The following is a 21,819-nucleotide window of genomic DNA, read 5'->3' as shown; positions in this document are numbered from 1 at the left end:
ACTTTTACTGTTTACAAAGAATTGCATGCAATTTCTTGCACTTTGTATTGCATTATGTCAAGCGGCCTTAAGTATTGCATTTGTGTGCAATTTATGAATGAAAATAACAAAACTAGGTAAAGTAAACAAGAAAATAGCGGTCAGTGCATCACTGGCAATAATTAAAACTTCTGCTACTTTGCTTTTGAAGTGTGATGGATAGAAAAGAGTATTAATCAAAATCCTAACCTCAAATTTCATTTAAATATTGTGCCTGGCTTCACAAATCCGATAATGTAAGTGCGAGATCTTGCATGAAACAATGAGCTGAACTTCATCTGCGCATGTTTTTATCAATAAATATTGCGACCTTAAGTCTTTGAAAATTATATACCACACGCTACAGATTTGTGAACTACATAGGCTACCGAATCAGGTAGCGACCTATTTGCATTTATCTATGGTAAAAACGATACCGAATGATGTATTCAAATAGGTATTGACATTGAAAGCTAGATTCTTTATCGGCGGCAGCATCCAATTATATTTGTATTCCAAGCAGTATCTACATTATTATGAAATGATATTTGTTAAAGGTCATAGACAAGTACATAACATAAAAGACAAAATATATTTAAAAAAGATATTGCTTGAAAATGATCAATATTTTTTGTACATGTACATGTGTGAAAAACTTCAATTATACTCAAAATTAATCGTGATATACAAAATTATAGGATATTATACTATAATAATAAACTAAATAAAAGGCAGAATGTTTCGTTCGAATGTTGCAAATAAAATCGTTATTGGAAAATAATAATTCTGTAGCATTTGTGAAAATAACTGACTGATGTATATTTCAAATAGATTATATATACGAGTATATTCGGAGCACGATTCGATATATTAATAAACTGGTCGAGAAAAGTTCATAAATAATTGATTTATTGTAAAAATTATTAACTGTTTCCTTTCCCATTTTTATGTACTATAGATCGAAATCTGCTCATCTGATTAGGTTTTCGGTTTCAAAGATTATATTACTATATGTAAGTTATTATCTTTTGGTAATTCAAAACAATTTGAAATCTCCATTTAGTTGATTGTAATTGAGATTTATATTTTTATTTTGAATAATACTTAAACGTGTAGTCATTGCTGATGAATATAAAAAAGCCATTGGTATGTTTGAGTGAGAGAAGTAGCAGATATTTTCAAAATCGATGAATATGTCACTTCACGGCTTCTCTATTGATATCGAGGAACTGAAAACGTGAAGACTGGGTTTTTCCGCAAGAGATCATTTTCTGATTGTGTCTAACAACAAAGAACCTTTGAGTAAATGTCGTAGAAGACAACACGCGAGTAACTTATGTTCATAACCACTTTTATGAAGAGTCATTAATACAAAAATCATAAGGTTTATCGATTGGTACGGCCGAATGAATATGTAAATACGCAATTTGGATGAATTTCGTATTATTCACAGGTGAGTAGATATTATGACGATTTTTTGCCTAAATATGCATATACATGTTGTGATTTTATTTAACCAGAGCATTAAAGCGGATCGAAATCGATTTTTTTCAATTTTCTGTGCAAACACGAGCACAATTCATCGTTCAGCTACCTAATAAACAATATGTTATTCCCTGTGACGTTTCCCTTAAAATTCCGCTATAGGGAAAGCGCTATGAGTTCATTGAAGGCATAAAAAGTAACTCGCTCAAAGTACTGAAAGTTATTCTAGTCAAGAATGACAACAAGTGTATAGAAAATTGGATTAAGCATGTTTTTGTGGTTAGACGGGGTCAGTTGGTATAGATTTTTCCTCATCTGCAATACATCCATTGTTTAGTGCTGTTTAGTGAAGCATTTTTTCTTAATAGAATAGTTGATCTTGTTGAAAATAACGTCTATCAAATAATAGTATATACGATCTGTCAGTTTTATGCTGCTATTGGACCAACTATCTTGTTTTTGGACGTGTACAAGCAATCAATAAAGCTTGGGAGTTCTACCTGTCTATCGCCTTATCAAATTCAAATAACCTTCTATGGAAAGCCTTCCTAAAGTATCCAGTGAAAACTAGATGAACAGATAGAGTTCCAAATTTGGGCAAGTAGCAATTCATCAAATTCCACTCGCCCACATCTATCGAACATAACATAAAGGTGAAGACACAAGGTAAACTCAATGAAGACATGAAACCACAGAGAAAGAGAGTAAATAGATGTTCCTCCAGGAAGCGGAAGTTGTGCTACTATGAAGCACTATGTGGTCTTGTTGAGGAGGAGCCCAAAACGAATTCTTATATGCAGATATCAGTACCTAGATTATGTGTCTAATTGACAGCATTTTAAGATCAGATAAGGGACACTACGATAAGTATGTCGCAGTAGTAGCTTCCAGCTTCACTATCTGTCAATTGAAGTCATCTGGACAGGAACTTATACAACTTCGGCGAAAAGAAACTCATTAAAACTATTCTGATATGTTAAAATATATAAGTAATGTGTATATCCTCCAAAATGTGAAAAGTAGAAATTACATTTCGTATAAAAAATATTCTATACTAAAATTAGAGCTGGAATTATACCAAAAAATTAATCTGTCCTTATTTTCTTCAAATGTTAACTATGTGAAAAAAACTATTCAATTTCATGCAATGTTCTTATCGATAAAACACAATATTCTTGAGGTACTAAGTAAGTAGTCAGGAGAAAACTTGAGCGTATAAAAATATTATGTATGACTAAGTTGGTGATGTTGTCAATTATTTTGACAGTTAGGTATGTATAGGAATAATGGATTTTCTAAGTATATACCTATATCTATAAATTCAAATAACATTCTCTATATTTCAAAGTATATCTCCAACATAATAATGCATCTTGATAATTTACTTTCATGTTTTCCTTTATACTGGAGAATTTGAATCAACTGTTTGAATTCTCATTACTCTATCTTTTTTCCTCTCTCCCAACTACTTCGCGTTAAAAAGAATAAACAAACAATCGCACACAAAGCTTTAATTAAAATGGGTTCGTTAGACTACACCACACCAGGGAAAATACAAAGGCACTTTTATCCGTGGAACAATGAACTTGAACATTGAGTTATTACGGAAGATACCAAATTTCGGATAATTAAAATGTGGAGAAGGTGAAATATATATTCAATTAAATTTGTGGGTGTGGCTATAAATACTTCAACAAAACAAAATAAAATGAAACCTCTGACAAAAAGATGTGAAATGAATGTTAAATAATAATATAATACCCACGAGTGTATAATAAAGGTTATTATTCACAAGGTGAAGTTCATGAAGAGTGTTAGTGACTGGAATAAATCACCGAGTAAATAATTACTCATTATACGCGAGTAAAATACTATAATTTATCCACGACTACTAAATATTTGTATTGAAACTAATTATTTCTACATGCACCCATTATCCACATTATTAAAGCAACTCTTGATTACAGAATGTAAGAAAATAATCATATGATAGATTTACTTGATATCCTACTTTAGTTACGAGGGTTTTATCGTCAGATGATTCAGTTAAAAAGTTATTGATATGTCCGTAAAATGAGTTTTCACTTTTTTTAAGCAGAAAACCTGCGTTCCATGTAAAACTGCACCTATTTTTTCATAATTTTTTAACTTCACACCCTGATGTAAGATAATTGTACTCCTAAGCGTTGAATAATATGTTGGTGAAAATTTATATTTTTCTGAGCAGTCCAAAACTTGGTATTATCAATTGATTTGAACTTATTTTAGTTATTTAAAGCTTATTTTATACCTAATCAATAACTGAAAAATTAATTTTGATAATATTGAACTTAAAACAGCAGTTTTGAACTTAGAAAATCTTATTTCAGACCGAATCAAGCTCAAAAGAACCATTTTTCACCAGACAGGATTTATAAAAGCAAATTTTCAATTTTGCGATAAATTACATTTATCGTACCCAATTTTCGAATGAATTGAACTTACATAATATCATTATAGACCCACTAAAATAACATAGAACCAATTTCTAACGGACTGAAGTTATTTTTTAACTAAATCAAATCTCAGAAATCCATTTTGAAATTCGTAAGACACATTTTTTGGGCAAAATACACTTGTAATTGCTAATTTTTGATCAAATTAAACTTGAAGAATCTAATTTAGACCCAATCAACCACAAAGGAACCAATTTAAACCCAACGAAACTTGTAAAAACCAATTATACACAGAAGGACCAATTTTGAGCTGACTGCAACTATATTTTGAGTTATCCCATTACAGAAATTCATTTTTGAACAATTTTAATTGATTTTTTGTACAATGGGACTTGGGACAATTTGAACTTACAAAAGCTCATTTTACACCCAATTAAGGACAGTAGAACTAAATTAGACCAAACTGAACTTGTATAAACCAATGTTCGATCACGTTGAATTTAGATAAATTCATTTATACTCAATCAAGCATAAAACAACCAATTTTATCAAGACTAAACTTTAAGAAATATTTTTTGACTATCGTTTACCCTGACATCTTCTAAGTGTGAAAAAATTTAAATGCTGAAGATTCGACGACAACATAAAGAAAAAAGTTTGGAAGGAATAAACTGTTAGAGCTAGATCATACAAAATATAAACGATGTGACAAGTACAACTACAACCAGAAGTACTACTTATAATATAATGGGTAGTAATTGCCTATCACTTGACAACTGACAACTCACTCACATATAGTCATCAAGATTAAAAATATAGATTACATTTGAAAAAAAGTACTAAAAAAAGGAAATACAGTTACATTTAATATGTTACTTTGTGGATGTTTTTTTACGGAAAAATTCTGTTCAGGTAAAAAAACAATTGAATAACTTTTTTATCTGTATTGGTAGCAAAGCCCAGTACATAGATCTGTATCAGTCAAGTGGGATATTAATCCATATTAGTATTTTGAAAACAATATATAAGTTGAAAATTCAATGCCAGATAATTTTTGAAAATAAAGTTAATCCGCATTTCATTATCATTATCATCATCACAAAAAGTTTGTGTTATTAATAAAACATAAATTGATAAAATATTTAATAACCAACAAGGTAAACAAACAAAGCAAGGCTTCTATTATATTGGTTTATCGAGTTTTCTAAACTATTTCGCTCAACTGTTATTACATCATATTAAAAATTCATCTTCCGCTATCATTATTTCACTTATTATAATTATATGGTGAAAAATTATGTGATTTCTAGAAGAATATTATTATCCAACATTCATAGAAACTTATAAAATTTGAAATTATTATTGAAATCTTTAGACTGTAGACATACAGGATGTTTCGGGACTTGGTGCCAAAAATGCGTGTGTAAATGAGGTGAAAGTAATGTTGTGATATGAAAAAAAATTTTCTCATACGACCTCACGTTTCTGAGTTACAGGTCAAATCAGAACTTATATTTAAGTATATTTTCCAAATTGTACATTCGAACCTCATTAGTTTTTAATGAATGATGTCCTTGTAGTGTGTTAATGAATTTGTGAATCTATTTGTTAACAAAAAGTTACTCTTTGTTTGACTCGATGAAATTTATGGTTCAGGAGGTATTGTTTTTCATAAAATGATATTCTAGGGAATGTCCTATCAAAAAAAAATAACGAAAGACAACAACGAACTATACGAACACGAGTTTTGGAACAAAATGCATTACAGTGCAGTTGATGTTGATCTCACAACTAGCGTACGCAAAATGTCACTACAATTTAACGTATCAATGAGAAGAAGCAACTTCTTTCATCCCTTTCACGTCCAGAAAGTACATGCCATGGAAGTAGAGGATTATCCAGCAAAACTGGACAATGCATTTGTTGGAAAAGTACTTCATACAGATGAAACTGGTTTCACATGAGATGGTTTTATCAATTTTCATAATTTACATTCTTGGGGAGATGAAAATCGTTAAAGTACTATTCAAACAAAGAATCAACATCGATTTTATGTTTGCATGAATAGTAGATAATAATTTAGTAGGTCAATATTTTTTTGATAATAACCTGAATGGTCAGCGGTACTTAGAATCTTTCCAACAATGTTATGGGATATTTTTCCAAGCATTCGCAAAGACTTCCTAAATGATGTAAAAATCAACTTGATAATATTTTACCTTATAGGTATATTGATCGGGGAGGTCTATTTGCAAGGTCACCACGTTCCCCTGAATTAATTTTTGAAGATAGCTTAAAAACGTGGTATATGCATCACCAAATAAACTTTCATTTTTTAGCTATAAGGCCAAGTTCAAAGAAATATCCTCCGTAGACTCCGGAAGTATGTGCAAGGTGCACATTTTGAACATTTATTTTTGCTATCTTCAGATTGTCCCTGTAAAAGTTACGGATTGTTAACCATTAGTCATGAGCCGCTTACTAGATGAACATACGTAATCATCCACTGAAAATTCATAATATTCGAATTCATAATCTAGAAAATATATAAGTTCTGATTTCGCAACTCTAAATGCATATAACTCAGAAACGATGGATCACGGCTTATTTTCACGTCATCCCGAAATACCGTGTATGTGTTTTTTGAAAAATTAAGTTCTTAATAATAACGACATTTATGGAGCAGTCACTGGGATATATAACTGACCCATTTCAAATACAAAGATCTAATAAGTTTCGAATCTGTTCAACTTCCTCGCTATCTCTTAGAATTTGATTTTTGAGAGGATGGATTATTAGTAAAAAAAGGATAGTGAAATCAATATTTTCTCAAAAAAATAATTCCAAGTGTTTTCGATATTTTTTGTTATTTTTTTGTATACCAGAATAAATCTTTCGACAAACAACAATAACTTTCAGAACTAACTCAATTTACTCCAGTCTACCATAGCTGCGAAAATATGGATTTATTTGGTACGTAAGGAAAAAATGTTTCGCACTTTTCGTGAATTAGCGCCAGCTATTAAGCGTTACGTTTTTCAAAAGGTTTTTCGGATATCCATGTTATCCTATCCCTATTTACTATATAAATTCTACGGAGTACTCTGAAAGTTGTGTCAAATGGAAAAGTTAGATATTCTCATAAAGCTGAGGTTAACTACTTATCAAGTTTGCAGTAGAAAGTGATAAAACAAGGGTTTGGGGGTCTTAATACCTACATTTGTAGGTCCTCATAAAAACCAAAATAAATGAGGCTCTTTACAAACAAATAACATCAAATGGGAAGGTTTTACCCTGTTGTTAAGTTACAGATAAATAAATGACGTTTACTCTTACTGAAGAGTATCTATTTCAGTTACTTCACTACAATTATTCCTTATTTCAGTTAGTATTATTATTGTTGGAGTTACTATATCTGTTTCGAAAGTGGCTCATTTTCATTTAGTTTTTTCCAGATATATCACTTACTAATAGATCTCAGCATATTCTGTACAAACCATCTTTGAAGTCAAGATGTTTGTATAGATCACAAGAATTTCAATGAGAACTCTTTAACCAACTCATTTTCAATTTACCAGAGTGTATTTAATCGAACGAATTTCAATAAATCTAATTATTCCAATGGAATCCTACTTCACTCCTCTAGTTCCACATTGAAATTTCTTGAAATTTCTATGAAAATATTTTCACATATGTACAGGGTGAGACTATTTATTTCCATTTGCGTACTACAAATTCTTTCCATGTTCCATGATCCTCCGCTTGGTTGTCTTCCATTGTTTACCATATAATTCCTTCTTATTTTATATATCATTTTTATTAGTATTTAGTGACGATACTATCTCAACTAAATCTTATGTATGCTCTTTCTCAAGGTTCTACTTCGATGTGCTCTCTTATGTAACTTTTTTCATATTCATCACAACGATTAGTAATTTCTTTATCTTTCTTGTATAAACCAACTATCCCTGTATATGTCATATTGTTGTTTTCTTCAAAAAATCTTTCTTGGGAATGACTTTGATATAATATTCTGTAAATTTTTCTCAATATTCAAAGGTATTCATTCGCTATATCCGTTCCTCATTAAAATTCATGCCGATATTTTTATTCTCTTGTTCTGTCACCATCACTCTTGTTTCCTTCACATTTATTTGAGTTTTTATTCTGAAGAGCCCATTACCAAATATTTAATTTTTCCTTTTGTTCCATGGATTAGTTTCACAATGAGATTTTTTATAAATATATAAGTTCTGTGTAATCTACTGTAATAATAAAATTGAAATTTGAAAATGATGAAATTATAGTAAATGGAGAAGAAACATTTCGTAATAAATGCTACTAGAATTTAACACAGAGAATGAGATTATCAAAAATAAATGGCAGTGTAATTGAAAGAGTGTGAAAATTTAAGAATACAAATAAAGGAATATGTATTTATAACAACTATATACATATAATAACAACTTATAGGGCGTAGCATGCCAATAAGAAAACATTGAAAAGCAAACTGTTAATAATAGTAACTGAATTTGATATATAAGAGACAATGATGAGATCTGCGAAGATGTATGAAGTAAAAGCAATAACCATAAGAATGATGGGAACCAGAAGGTAGAAGAAGGTAAGGAAAACTAGTCTAGAAGAAGTGAAGGAGGATTTGATGATGTTTGGAGATAAAAAAATAAGATAATATGATAATATGTGGGAAAATAATCGGATAAATATTATAGTGACGGATATTAATCTACGCTAAAAAGCATTTCTGGGGAAAATAAAATTTACAGTATATATTCGTTTCTTCATCGCATATCATGTCTAAAAAGATCAGTTATGTAATTCAGAGAGAAATATTAAATGTTAAAAGAGGACACAAATGAGGACATTTCATTAGGCTTCTACCCAAAAATTAAAGATTAAGGGCATAAAAAATTTTCAAACATGTGTTTTTGTACACGATTCTGAAACGAAGATCTAAAAAATAAAAAGAAATTATTCACCTATTAGGAAGTTAACCGAATTAAAAAGAAATTTAACAGAAATTCTCATGTATTATTTTTTAAAATGCCTAAAAAATTCCTAAATTTTACGTTTTTTTCCAATTTCCAATTTTTCTAAATATTAAACTATTGCAAAGGACACTTGAATATTAAATAAAACTTTGTATCCTATGGTATAGGTTATCTGGTACAAAAAGTTTCAGATATCTAGGGAAATTCCAAAAGGGAAAGTACTAAAGGCCAAAATGTGAGAATTTTTTTAGCGTTATGAAAAATACATCACATTTTTTGTTTATAAATTACCTATCAAGTATCCTAGGCAATAGTTGAAGAAAATTTGGAAATATTTTGGAGCGTCAGCTGTTGAAAGTGAAATATATGAATTCTTTTTAAGTATTTTACGCAATAAATGAAGGAGATTTTGGGACTTCAAAACGAACGATGTGCGTCAACAAACGAAAAGTTCATGAATTTTTTTGACATTATGGAAAATACTCCCATCGCTGTTTTTTGTTAATTGCTTTTTAATTAGGTGAATAGTTGATCAATTTTTTGGGTCTTCGTTTCAGAATGGTGAAATATGTAAATAAACACGTGTTAAAAATTTTTTTATCCACTTAATCTTCAAGTTTTGGTAGTAAATTAATTAGCCTATGATGTCCGAAATAACATGTTTTATTTTAGTGATCTTATTAGAATAAAGTAAACGGCCAGTTATATAAGAATGAGAATCTTAAAAATGAACATATTGAATATAATCAATTATTATTGTAATATTGTAATAAACCTAATACTTTCTAACAGCACATATTGTTACGCAAATTCCTAATTATCCAGTCACATATGAATACATTAGTTCATACTAATATGATTATGCATGCGTCATTAAAAACAGACTCATAGAGACGTAATTTATTCAATTCTATATTTTTTGAATAGCTCGATTAGTTAATTAACAGCGACATCAAATTATCTGAACGTTTCATTAAAACTCCATTGTCAAACAGGTTTGGCATGTACTTGAAATGTGACCGAAAATGAGTTATTATTAATTATAGTCCGAAGGGTTTGTACATTGTAGGAATGTTGAAATTATGAATATTTTTCCAATAATATTCAATTAAAATTAATCTAAAAGAAGATTGATGAGAAATTTTCTTGCAAATATTTTGCTTCCTAGTGTTTTTTCAGTTATTTCCAAATACGCAAGGTGCTCAGCTTTCAATCACCACACTCATAAGTTTAAATTTTTTTGTTTGCTTTAGCAAAGAAATATGTATTTTAGTTCATCAATGGGGCTCAGTTTTCTTGGAGCAGAATAATTGAGAAATAAACAAAACAGGATATTTCCAACGAAGATTAACAACTGTCTCTATCTTCTTATAGTTGTAGTTTCGATTTGATATAATGGGTGAGAATATTTAAGATGAATGTTAACTACGATTATGCAGTATTTGCATTAGCATGTCTGTAGTTTTAGTTTCCCTTATTTCAGTCTGGTTAAACTTTACAATGATTATTCTGCAAGTTGAACTAACATTCGCGGTTGTGTTCTATTTAGTTGACATTAAAAAGATTAGAAACATCTACGAGGATGTATTGATACCTAGTCAGCCTAGTCCAGTTCCAAGTATAAACAAAATATTGAGTTACCATAGCAACGAACAATAAGTTATTAGAAGTGTTAGTGTGAAGTTTGACGTCAAAAAAGTAAACCAGAGTTACGTGATAAATTAAAAGAAAAAAGATGTCCACCAGAATTGTGAAAATCGAAAAATTGGAGTATCGAGCCATCACCAAGTACCTGTATTTAAAAGGGTTAAGAGGTAAGCAGATTTACGAAGATATTCTTAATACCCTTGATGATCAATGCCCTTCGTATGCCACCGTGAAAAATTGGACTGCAAGCTTCAAAAGAGGTAAATTTTCCATTGAAGATGATGACCGATTGGGAAGGCCAGTTTCTGTGTCAGTCCCCGAAAATATCGATACAGTTCATGACATGATTTTATTGGACCGCGGAATTGGACTGAAACGGATATCTGAAGCACCGAATATTTCATGCGAACACGTTCATCCTATAGTTCACGTCAATTTGGGCATGAGAAAAATTGCTGCAAAATAGATCCCCAAATGTTTGAAAACAATGTAGACTTCTCAAACCGAATTGTTACTATGGATGAGACTTGAGTACATTTCTACGATCCGGAAACAAAGCAACAATCGATGGAATGACGACAATCTGGTTCTCCAAGATCTAAGAAGTTTCGTGTCCAAAAATTTGCTGGAAAAGTTCTTGCTTCAGTTTTTTGGGATTGCCGTGGAGTATTCATGATTTATTTTTTGGATAAGGGTAGAACAATAACTGGAGATAACTATTCGATATCACTGACCATTCTACGGGAAAAATTAAAGAGAAAAGACGCGGAAAGCTATCTAAAGGTATTTTGTTTTTACAGGACAACGCCTTTGCACACAAATCTCATGTTGCTATGCAAAAAATTCGTGATTTAGGGTTTGAATCACTAAAACACCCTCCTTATTCACCAGATCTGGTTCCGTCCGACTATCACTTTTTTCTTAAACTGGAAAAAAGTTTAATAGGTCGTAAATTTTCTTCCATCGCTGTAATAAATGTATCCCATTAAGAGAAGAATATGTTGAGTACTAAAATATTTTGACATTGAAATTTTGTTTGGTTCTATAAAAGAAAATAAAGAAAAATAAATTTTTTCAATATATCCGAGTAAAATCTCTTTTGTATTAGTTGAGCAATTAACACACTAGAAACTAAGAGCTTTGTTGTCTTTTATAAGGTAATTAAATCTTATAACTCAAAAAAGTTCATCTCTTGGAAGAGATTTGAAATTTGATTGTCTATGAACCTACAATTATGTACAATTGTTGTGTCTACTTAATAAATAACATTCCTTGAGTTAAAGTAGGTTAGATTGGATAATATTTCACAGTATATGTAGCAGAGTTTTTCATTTCAATAATTCCAAAATAGTTTTCTCATTAAATAATTTTTTTTACATCACAATAACGATTCTTTCATTTTAATTCAAATCGGTAGAAATCACAAAGTCATAACTCCCGTGTAAAAAATGAGCCTTTCTCTTTGTTATCATTTCTGAATAATAGGCTCAATAAAATAATCACACTTTTTGTGTGAAAACACGTTTTTATTCCATAAACATCCCTCCAAAATTTAACTGCCCTTAACTAGAGTTCACGCTTCAATAAAATACGTAACAATCGTAGTCTTAATTTTAATTAATGGAGTGCTTTTAACTTGTCTTTTTCTGTGTTTGATTACTTCATTGTTCAACGACAATCGATTTTCAATATTTTAAAAAGTCAAAGCAATTATTGTCGATAGAATACAGTAAACTTAGTAACATTAACATTGAAAGAAATAATTTATTAGACTAGGCAATATGACGTTTTTCCATTTAATTTTGTTCTCAAGAAAAGTGCTTACGAAAACCAAACCATACACATATTGTTAGTTTTTTGCTCACTTGTATTAAGCATAACGAAATACCTCAAGGGAAATGTTGCGTTTCGTTTAATTAATTGCTCAGTTACAGTGGTCATGTTTATTTGGACAGAAGGTACAAGAAACACGAATTCGAACCAGCTATGCGAGACCGTTTTGCTACTACGTGAAAAATTCATGAATTAAGAGGAAAAAGTAGAATTATTACTAAGTGTACCTACAATATATCGCCGCTTTCGAGCCTTTAGTATTTCTTCATATTTTGTCCACTGTCGATACCGTTTATACTGATGCAGAAATCAACAGCATTAGGAGACGACATGGCATAATATCTTACCTAACGACGAATCGCAATTCTGTTGGTGACGTCTAAGATAGGTAAAACTCTGCCATTGAAATCCACGTTTGTTGTGCGTAGGATTGTTGGACTAACTATTTGTGAAGCTATTGCTCGTAATAGCTTTGTGTTTGTAAGAGGCTTTTTACTGATAATTTCTCACAGACCACTTCACTGTTTCATCTGAATGAACGTGAGAAAATGTTGTAAGTTGAACGTTGGAACCATTATGAAGGTACTAGGTGCGAATAACATATTTAATAGTTCAAGATCTCTTCAATTATAATTATATGGTGTTGTTGATAATTGTGATGAATAATATAAAATCTTATTATTATTATGAATTATCTTTCCAAACAACAGTATGTGCGACCACACCTCAAAAAATTTTGAAGAATGATATTTAAGAAAAAAATATTTAATTATTTCAGGAAATAATTTAACAAGCTCTTGTCAATCTTTCGCCGTAACTCCATGTCAAATTTTTGAGAGATTCGCTTCCAATTACCTCTCTGATCTTGTAGAAGATACCTTTTCATATTTCTAGCTCCATTCATGTTTTTAAAAATTGATTTTGTATATATTTTCATTTTTTATATAGATCTCTTCTTGAAACTCAATGATTTGATCAATTGAATATTTTTTTCTATTAAACATAACATCCATCTCCAACTTCCTATGGTTTATGGCTTGTCTGAGACATGTGTATCTTGAGACCGTCTTCCTACATCATTGTATAGTTCTCAAGTGTCTCTATTGTTTACACGGGTTGGAGGTCAATGAATGGTTTTTCTTGTGAAATTTTAGTACATTTCTAACATTCTACCTTGATGTATCCAATATCATAATATAAATTGCATTTATTTGATGGTTTTCTAATAATTGACCTAATTTTTTTACCCATACCTCTCCTCCTGCAATTTTCTAATTTATTACAATAACTACTGCGTATAATAGTGATATTTATTACTACAATATAAACTTACAATAAATTAAAGTATGTTTTGACGTATTTTCTATAGCTACCTCGATTTCAAAAGATGAAAATAGTTTTTTGGTAGATTTTGATTTTATCCAATGTATTCTATTTGAAGTAGACATCCAACATTCCTTTTCCAAAGTTTAAGAGTGATGATTTCTCATTTTTCAATTAGAAAACTATATTTTGGAAGATGTTTGGAAATTTGGAATTTTGGTAGGTGTGACAAATGATACTGGTGATATGATTTGAAGGAAGTGGAGGAGATTAAATAATCAGAGAATAACTCCTTTGTAGGACCTGTTCCATCGGTTATAACATAATAGAGAAAAGACTGGAAAAGGTGGTTGGTGAGGATAGGAGGATGGTTCTTGGCACAACAAAAAAATAGCACAAAAACTCAGGAGAATAATATAATTATTTGTCAACGTAATTTCCTTTTAACTCCATAATTTTCTACGCAATATCCTTTTTATAACAAGAATCGTTAAGCACCTCAGAGTAGCCATTAACTGCCGACATCCTCTCTTCATTATTGGGGATGCATAGGTAGCAAGACAAACTTCAGTTCACTAATTTTGGCCATTGCAATAACGGATATGTGAGCTCGTACATTGTTTTGATGAAGCAACTCTTTCTTCTTTCTCCTTTTTCAATGAAGTCAATATAAATTATCTCTCGCAAGTTCCAAAAAAACCGATGCTTTAACCTTGCCTACGGTTGGAACAGACTTTCCTTCCTTTGGAGCCGGTTCTCCCTTTCCCGTCCAATGTTTTGATTATAATTTTGTTTCGGATGTATACTGATGGACCCACGTTTCATCTATGGTTAGCTTTATTTCTATGAAACATTGCCAAACACTCGATGGAAACATACCATGATGTTTTTATTCCATTGTAAGCAAACGCGGCACCCATCTTGATCACAACTTTCTCATGTCCAAGTTTTCTGTTAATATGCAATGTCTAATATGTCTGCCAGCTCGCGCACTTTCAGTCAATGATCATTCGGTACCGTTTTTTGAATTTTCTTCAATATTTCATCGTCACAATATTTTACTGTTTATAACGAAGAGCCAGTCCCACCTAGAGTAGAATCTAATTCAGCTTTTATATTGGTTGGGCTAAGACTTTTCAAACAAATGTATTGTTTCACATAATGATGACCAATTCTTCCAATGTTTACAAATTCACTATACGTTTACTATTGATGGTTGCCAAACAATTATTAATTAACGTGGCATCTTCAAAATTGAAAAATATGCTGTATAGATTATGTACCTTCTACACTGATATGGTCAGGTTCTTCTGGGACCTTCTTCGTAAAGACAGACAAGAACCTATTACCATAGAAGATCTATTGAAGGTAACAACCTAAGTAAAAATAATTTACGAATACTACCAGTAGTCTTGTCGCATGCAGATTCTTTATGCGGAGGACGAAACTATTATATATATAAATAAATATTCTCTTGAAGGGTGATAGATTAAGAAACTCCAGAGCATCTAGGGGCATTTGAAACAAAGATGAAGATCTTTGACAACTAGTATCATCTCATATACTGAATTTTCTGAAAGGAGTGGTATTAGCAAATAAGCTGTGAACATTGAGCATCCCAAGAAAAGGAAACTACACAGTCTTTGTTGTCACAATGACAGCTTGAATCATATTATACACATATCTCTCTGTAAAATGGTTTATTTGCGTTTATAGAGACTTAGACTCTGAAGTAAGATCACTAAGATTGGTCCCTCTCTGCTGAGGGGTGTCAATCTAAAAAATTGTTCTATTTATTTTGGCAATAGATACAAGGAATAATAAATTCCTTCACTACTATAATATGATTTACAATCTTGTAGTAGTACAGGAAAATTTTGACAATATTGTAGAAATCCTGTATAACAATGTTATTATACTTATACAAAAGCATCTAAAAATAATATATTCAGACTAGTAGATTACAGAACTTTGGAATCATACAAATTCGGCGGCTTTCAAAAGAGCAGGCAATTTCAAACCCTTTGTATGCTAATTAACTATATTCCGACAAGAAATGTCTTCATGAATTGAACCAAACTCACATTTTACGACTATTTTAGGATGATGGAAGGCACAATTAAAATGTTCCTAGAGATACGTCTTTGTATTCGGGGGGTTTAATTTTGTTGAGTTCATTGTTTCAATTTTTTACCAAAGACAGATTGAAGTATTACGAGAAAAATCATTTTTTCACATTTGTATCTTTTAGAGGCTGAGATATGCCAAAGTGATGATATTATCATCATAAAAAAAGTTTGTGATCCCTTTGAGTCACATGGCATCATAATGTCAAAATGTTACCTGTCATGTTTCTACTGTATCAATGTATCCAGTTACACTTTTTTAGTTCATCTCAAGGATTTGATTACTAAAAGATTTTCGGAAACTATGATTGGGTGAACCTGATCATGATCTGAATGTTTGGAAACTAACCCGGGTTGTTCTGAAACTGACCGAGTTAATCGAGTCGCAGGATTTTTCTAACCCTGGTAGATCAGCTGATGAGTTTTCATTTGTCTATGTCAATTCTTTCTTAAATCGCTGTTTACTATTAGTTCTGATGAGCAGAATATATTATACAACTGAACAAATATCATGTAAGAATTGACGAACAAAAAATTAGTAAAAACCAAAAGATCTTGATTTAAATTTGAATTATGTTATCAAAATCTCGTTCTGGGTAAGGATACGTAATCAGCTGATCGCCGATCTACCCGATTCTGGGTTACAGTTTCCGAAAAGTCCTCAAATAGTGCCAACTTTCAATAATACTTGACATTGAATTCATTCTACTACTAGATGAGAAAATGAAGGACCGTGAATAAATTAAGTTTCTAATAACGCTCAAACATTTCATTAATCTAAGAGTTTTCATCAATAAATGAATGAAAAAATAATTGTTAAGAAAAAAATGCAGATGCAAAAGCAGTTAGTTTAATATATTTACTTGAATGAATTATCAAAAACTATTAAAATTTGAAAAAATTGGTAATAAAGTCCTACAATCTTATTAGACGACTTTATTGTTAATCAAATATTTTGCATCATCCTAAGTAAATCAATCTCTTATTTATAACTAAACAAACTAAACGTGTATACGTATAAATTATTGGAATGATGCTATGATTCACGTGTTAATATATACTAACATCTTTACTAGCTACGCTATACTATCGATTCATAAATAAATCTTATCAAGAATCATAACTGAAAAAACTATGTTGCCAGTACATTAAAATGCCAATTAATTTTATATAAAATTGCTACGATTAATTTTTAAATAACACATTATAATTTAACATAAATAGCCCGCAATAAATTATATGAAATTTGACATAAACATTCATAAAAGTCAGCATACGACGTAAGAGACAATTTTCTGACAATAATTTAATATTGAGGTATACAAAGATACCAAAAAATCGACTAGAAACGTTAAATGTTTTAGTTTAAGCTCTAAAGAAGTTTTTGGACGGTTCAATACTCTAAATATCATCAATCAACAAACAAATACAGATTAATAGAAAAGTTAGACGGGTTATAGAGTAGTTCACCATAAACTTACGCTTGATGTGATAAAATAGTTTCAGAGTGATTTGGGATTTCCATTTCAATCTGAGTCAATTCAATCTTGGAAGTTTTATGAAGTTCTAACCTCATGAAACTTTTTCGCATTCATTCTTTTCAATATATATACAAAATGTTTCACGCGAAATAGCTGAAGCATATATTGTTTCAATTTTTTCGTTACCCAACTTAGTGGTCAATTTTCAAACACAATGCACAAGAAAATTGAGAAAAGATATTGGCCATTTAAAAAAGATTCGTTTCCTTTGTCAAATGTAAAAGGCTTGATATCAAATCACAAGAATATGTATTTGTGCAGAAAATTCAATTTTCCTGTGGAAATTATAGTTCTTTCAATAATTAATTTTTATGGCTGACGTTAAGGAAAGTAAAATATCAGGTATAAAAAGTTTATCGGTTTTAAGTAAAAGACTTAAGTTTTAAAATGAGTTAAAAGACAAAATTAAAATCAGAATTGTGTAACAAGATGGAGGATTTACTAACAAACAAAAAAATAATGGATCAAAAATGATTGTCAGAGACAAACAAAAATTTAACAATATTTTTGCTCCACATTCACTTATATGATTGAAATAATTATAATAGGTAAAATTTGTTAAGATTAATTAAAAATGCTAATTCAGGGAATGTGTTATATAAATCAATAATAAAATAATAAGCTGCGAGGTGGAAATATAATTGCTAAAGAAGAGATAATTCGAATGGATTATCTAATAAAATCACTTGTAGAAGAACTGAGATAATTAGTATACAAGGTGTCGAATTGAAAATGTATCACCCTCTTTATTATTGTCTCAAAATTCACTAAGCCGCCTGACATTTAGTTTCGAAGGGGACTTGTAAGCTTTTCTCCAACTAAATTACGTAAATACTTTACACTGGGGCGGATTTTTCCGCTAAAATCTTGAATATAAAATAGACATAAATCTTATTTTGAAAGCCATTTGACTGCGTTCAAAAAAAAAACACTACAGATTAGACCATTTGTTAGTAACTTGGTAAATTTGGTTACAACTGTAAGTTTTGGATGGCAAAAACATTCATTACATTATTTGATGTATTGAACTGAGGTCGATAAATTTTATTCATCATACGTAAAACATAAAAGGATCTAAGAAGTGAAAATTTGAAAGGAGAATTATTATTATATATAATATCATTCAAGATACCATGCAAAAAATCATTCATTACTAACAAAACAAATAATCTATTGTGGATTCATGTAAATTTTCTCCAAAATTTTCGCTATCGGAGCGATGAAAATTCACAACTTGCTAGTGAAGATCCCTCACAGTATCTAAAGGAAATGAAAGTTTCTAATTCTAATTAACTTAACCTAACCTAACGTTTCTGCAACAAATGATATACCAATGGATATTAACTGGCTCAAAAAATTCAATTAATTTGTCTGATGATTTTGCAAGATCTTATTTACTTGCAATAATATAGAGGTCGCTAACATTTTGTTCTACTAGTACTAGACGGTTTCTAATAGATAGAATCTTGGTACATGGATTAGTCAAAGAGAACGGCCCCCAAGATCACCCGATATGCCACTGGATTTATTCACATCCCAGGGCATTCAACATCACTTGTCACACAGATCCTCTAATTTGATTTGAAGAGAATAACAACAACTACGCATTATTGTATTTAAATATTCTCAAAAAATAAATTAATATCAATGAAAAAATTTGATACATTGAATAAAGCTCGAAGTTCAACTTGTTTCCCCCGAAAAGACTGAAGAAGTATTCGTATATATGAACATGTATTGGTTAAACCCCGTCCTAAATCAAAATATTTTTATTTGTGTGACCCCCCGTGAGAATTGATATAATTTAATTGAAAATCAGCTAATAACATAGTCCACTCAAAAATAAGAATGACGTGGTTTTGTATTGGTTATTTAGTTATCGTCGCCGAAATATAGACGGTGGTACGTTTTCCAATTAACGCTTTGTATATCACATCTTCGGGTCATCAATAGCAGCATAACAGGAGGAATAAATAAACTGTAATAAAATCAGTAGATTTCATAGATAGAGGAAAATATTTATACAGGGAAAGAAAATAATCCATAAGGATTTTATTTTGATTTTATAAATTATAATGAAAGTTTTTGTATGAATTTCAGTCTTGATAATGGAAGAAGAGAATATGATACATTTTTGAAGATTGATGATGATAAACAAAAATATTACGGTAAGTTAAATTAATTGGAAGAATATATTTACCTAGAATAATCTAGTATGGGTCTAAAATTAAAGAGATTATTTTTATAAATCGATAGCATACAAAACCTCGAACAATTATGGAAAAAAGTAGAAGCGCTCAAAAATAAATATCTAATATATTAGTATATAGTTGTTGAGTGAATCAATGTTAATAACCATCCAGAACCACCAACTATCCTAAAATAAGATCATATCTAAGCAAATTAAATTTATTCCTTGTTGAATGCCTTCTCCGACTCCACCATGACCAATAGAAAGCATAAAATTGCTAAAAATATGCTAATCAAATATTCTTTAGTAACATACTCGATGAATACAAAAGTTTGTACATATTTACACAGACGTATCCAAATCTCAAGATGGTACCATCACACCATCTTCCAAATATATGCATATGCACCTCATACAGAGGTGATTAGGTTTACAGATTCCTTAGCTTAATCTTAAACTCTTCACACCACAAATTCCTTGAAAATCTTAAATCAAGCAGCAACTGCTATACATAAAAAATAACGAAAAAAAAAATGATTGGTTGGATCCGCTCACATACTGGAATAAAAGGAATCGAAGAGGTAGACTTTGTCACTAAAGAAGCTGTAAAGAGTGATAATTTGGAGTGCGTGAACTTTTTAACTAAATCCTAAAACGTATGAATGGGAGAACAAATGGTCAACGTCCACACACAAGCTTCTTGAAGAGAAAGACTCCGTGAAAAATCGTATTGATGACGCTACTTGATAATTTGATGATAAATCTGAACCTAAATGTGACAACTGCAATTGCAAATGGACTATACAACACATAATCGCAGAGTATCCATTTTTTAACGCAGAAAATATACCATGAAGAAAACCTGAAATTTTGGGACTTAAATACAATATTTATAACCTCAAAATTTACTTGAGACAGATCTCGGACATAAACTTAATTTAAATAATATCTGCAGAAAAAATACTAACATTTAACTAATAACTAGTATATGGTTAATGTGAATTTTGTAATGAAAAAAAAATATATATATATAACCCAGTTTTTTCATCAATATATCCATCCATTAAAATACTATAAAATAACGTCCCTAAATATTGCACTTTAAATTGTGTACAATTATGAAAGACTCTTAAATATACGCTCCTTGGTAAGGACGAACGTCTAGATTTGTTTCTACTGGGTTATGGGAAAACATTAATATACGTTACTAGATCATACTTGGAAAAATAACTAAAAAGATATCTGAGCTGGTACATTATCATTATAAAAATGCGTAAATTGTTTGAAAGAACCCGGAGGCTCTTCACGTTTGTTTGCGTACGAACGTATATAACTCGAAAGTTAATTTTTCTCATGAACCGTATGCCAGGTTATTAAGTTTTAAAACTTTATCAGTTGTTGAAATTTCATATTGACACTATTCTTGTGACAAAAAATTCAATGTTAGAATATTGGATACATGATAAATACCAATCGTATCTGTGGTAACCTAAGATAATTATACGCACTTTTGACCTTAAATCAGTATAATATATGTAATTTACATTGAAAACGCTCACCTAAATACGTTTGTATTTTGATTTATGTTATCAACAAGTGATAATCCACTAACACGATATTTCTGTCACCAAACGGCTTTTTTGCGTTATTCAATCACAATATCACTAAAAACACAACCAAAGTTCATTTAATTTCAGTTAGTATCAATTTCTAAAGAATATTTATCTTCCAATCAAACTACGAAAATTTAATTTTAAATAGGAAATTTTTCGAATTATACTTTTTTCTACCTTTTTGAGTCGACGCTCTACGGGAAATGTAGGGAAAGTCGCGTTGGCGTTGAAATCATGCTCGCTACACGAATGCCGGCAATCAACTGTTTTATGATGGTGCGCTACTGTGCGTTGTTATCACGACCTCCTGCGCAATTTTGAAGTTTCGATGCAAATTCTGAGACATTAAGACCAATTAATCCACTTAATTTGGAAAAATTATTCCATAATTTCATAAATTATTGAAGGGAGAGAATATTTTCTCAGCTTCACTTGTAGCGGAATTTTCTTTTCCATAAGTGTCCTTTCAACTATAATCAGATACAGCGATCGAATTTAGTAGCTATTAGGAAGTTTGATCAAACTCAATTGTTCGAAAATCACTATTACTTGTTGGTATAGGAAAGAGAAACATTTTATTGTACATTTTTCTATA

The 21,819-nt window shown here is 30.5% G+C and overlaps 1 protein-coding gene across 3 annotated transcripts in view; it reads right to left on the bottom strand.

Annotated features, from left to right (window-relative positions):
* LOC130891242 (5-hydroxytryptamine receptor 1-like) overlaps nt 1–21,489 on the bottom strand; it is a 309,855-nt gene extending 288,366 nt beyond the window's left edge. For all 3 annotated transcript variants that reach the window (XM_057795859.1, XM_057795858.1, XM_057795860.1), the window contains exon 1: nt 21,171–21,489. The gene's annotated coding sequence lies outside the window, so the exon portion shown is untranslated. The remainder of the gene's footprint in view (nt 1–21,170) is intronic.
* Nucleotides 21,490–21,819: the final 330 nt, after the last annotated feature.

Source organism: Diorhabda carinulata, chromosome 3 (assembly GCF_026250575.1).
Source record: "Diorhabda carinulata isolate Delta chromosome 3, icDioCari1.1, whole genome shotgun sequence".
Lineage (NCBI taxonomy): Eukaryota > Metazoa > Arthropoda > Insecta > Coleoptera > Chrysomelidae > Diorhabda > Diorhabda carinulata.
This window is presented reverse-complemented; position numbering and strand designations above follow the sequence as displayed.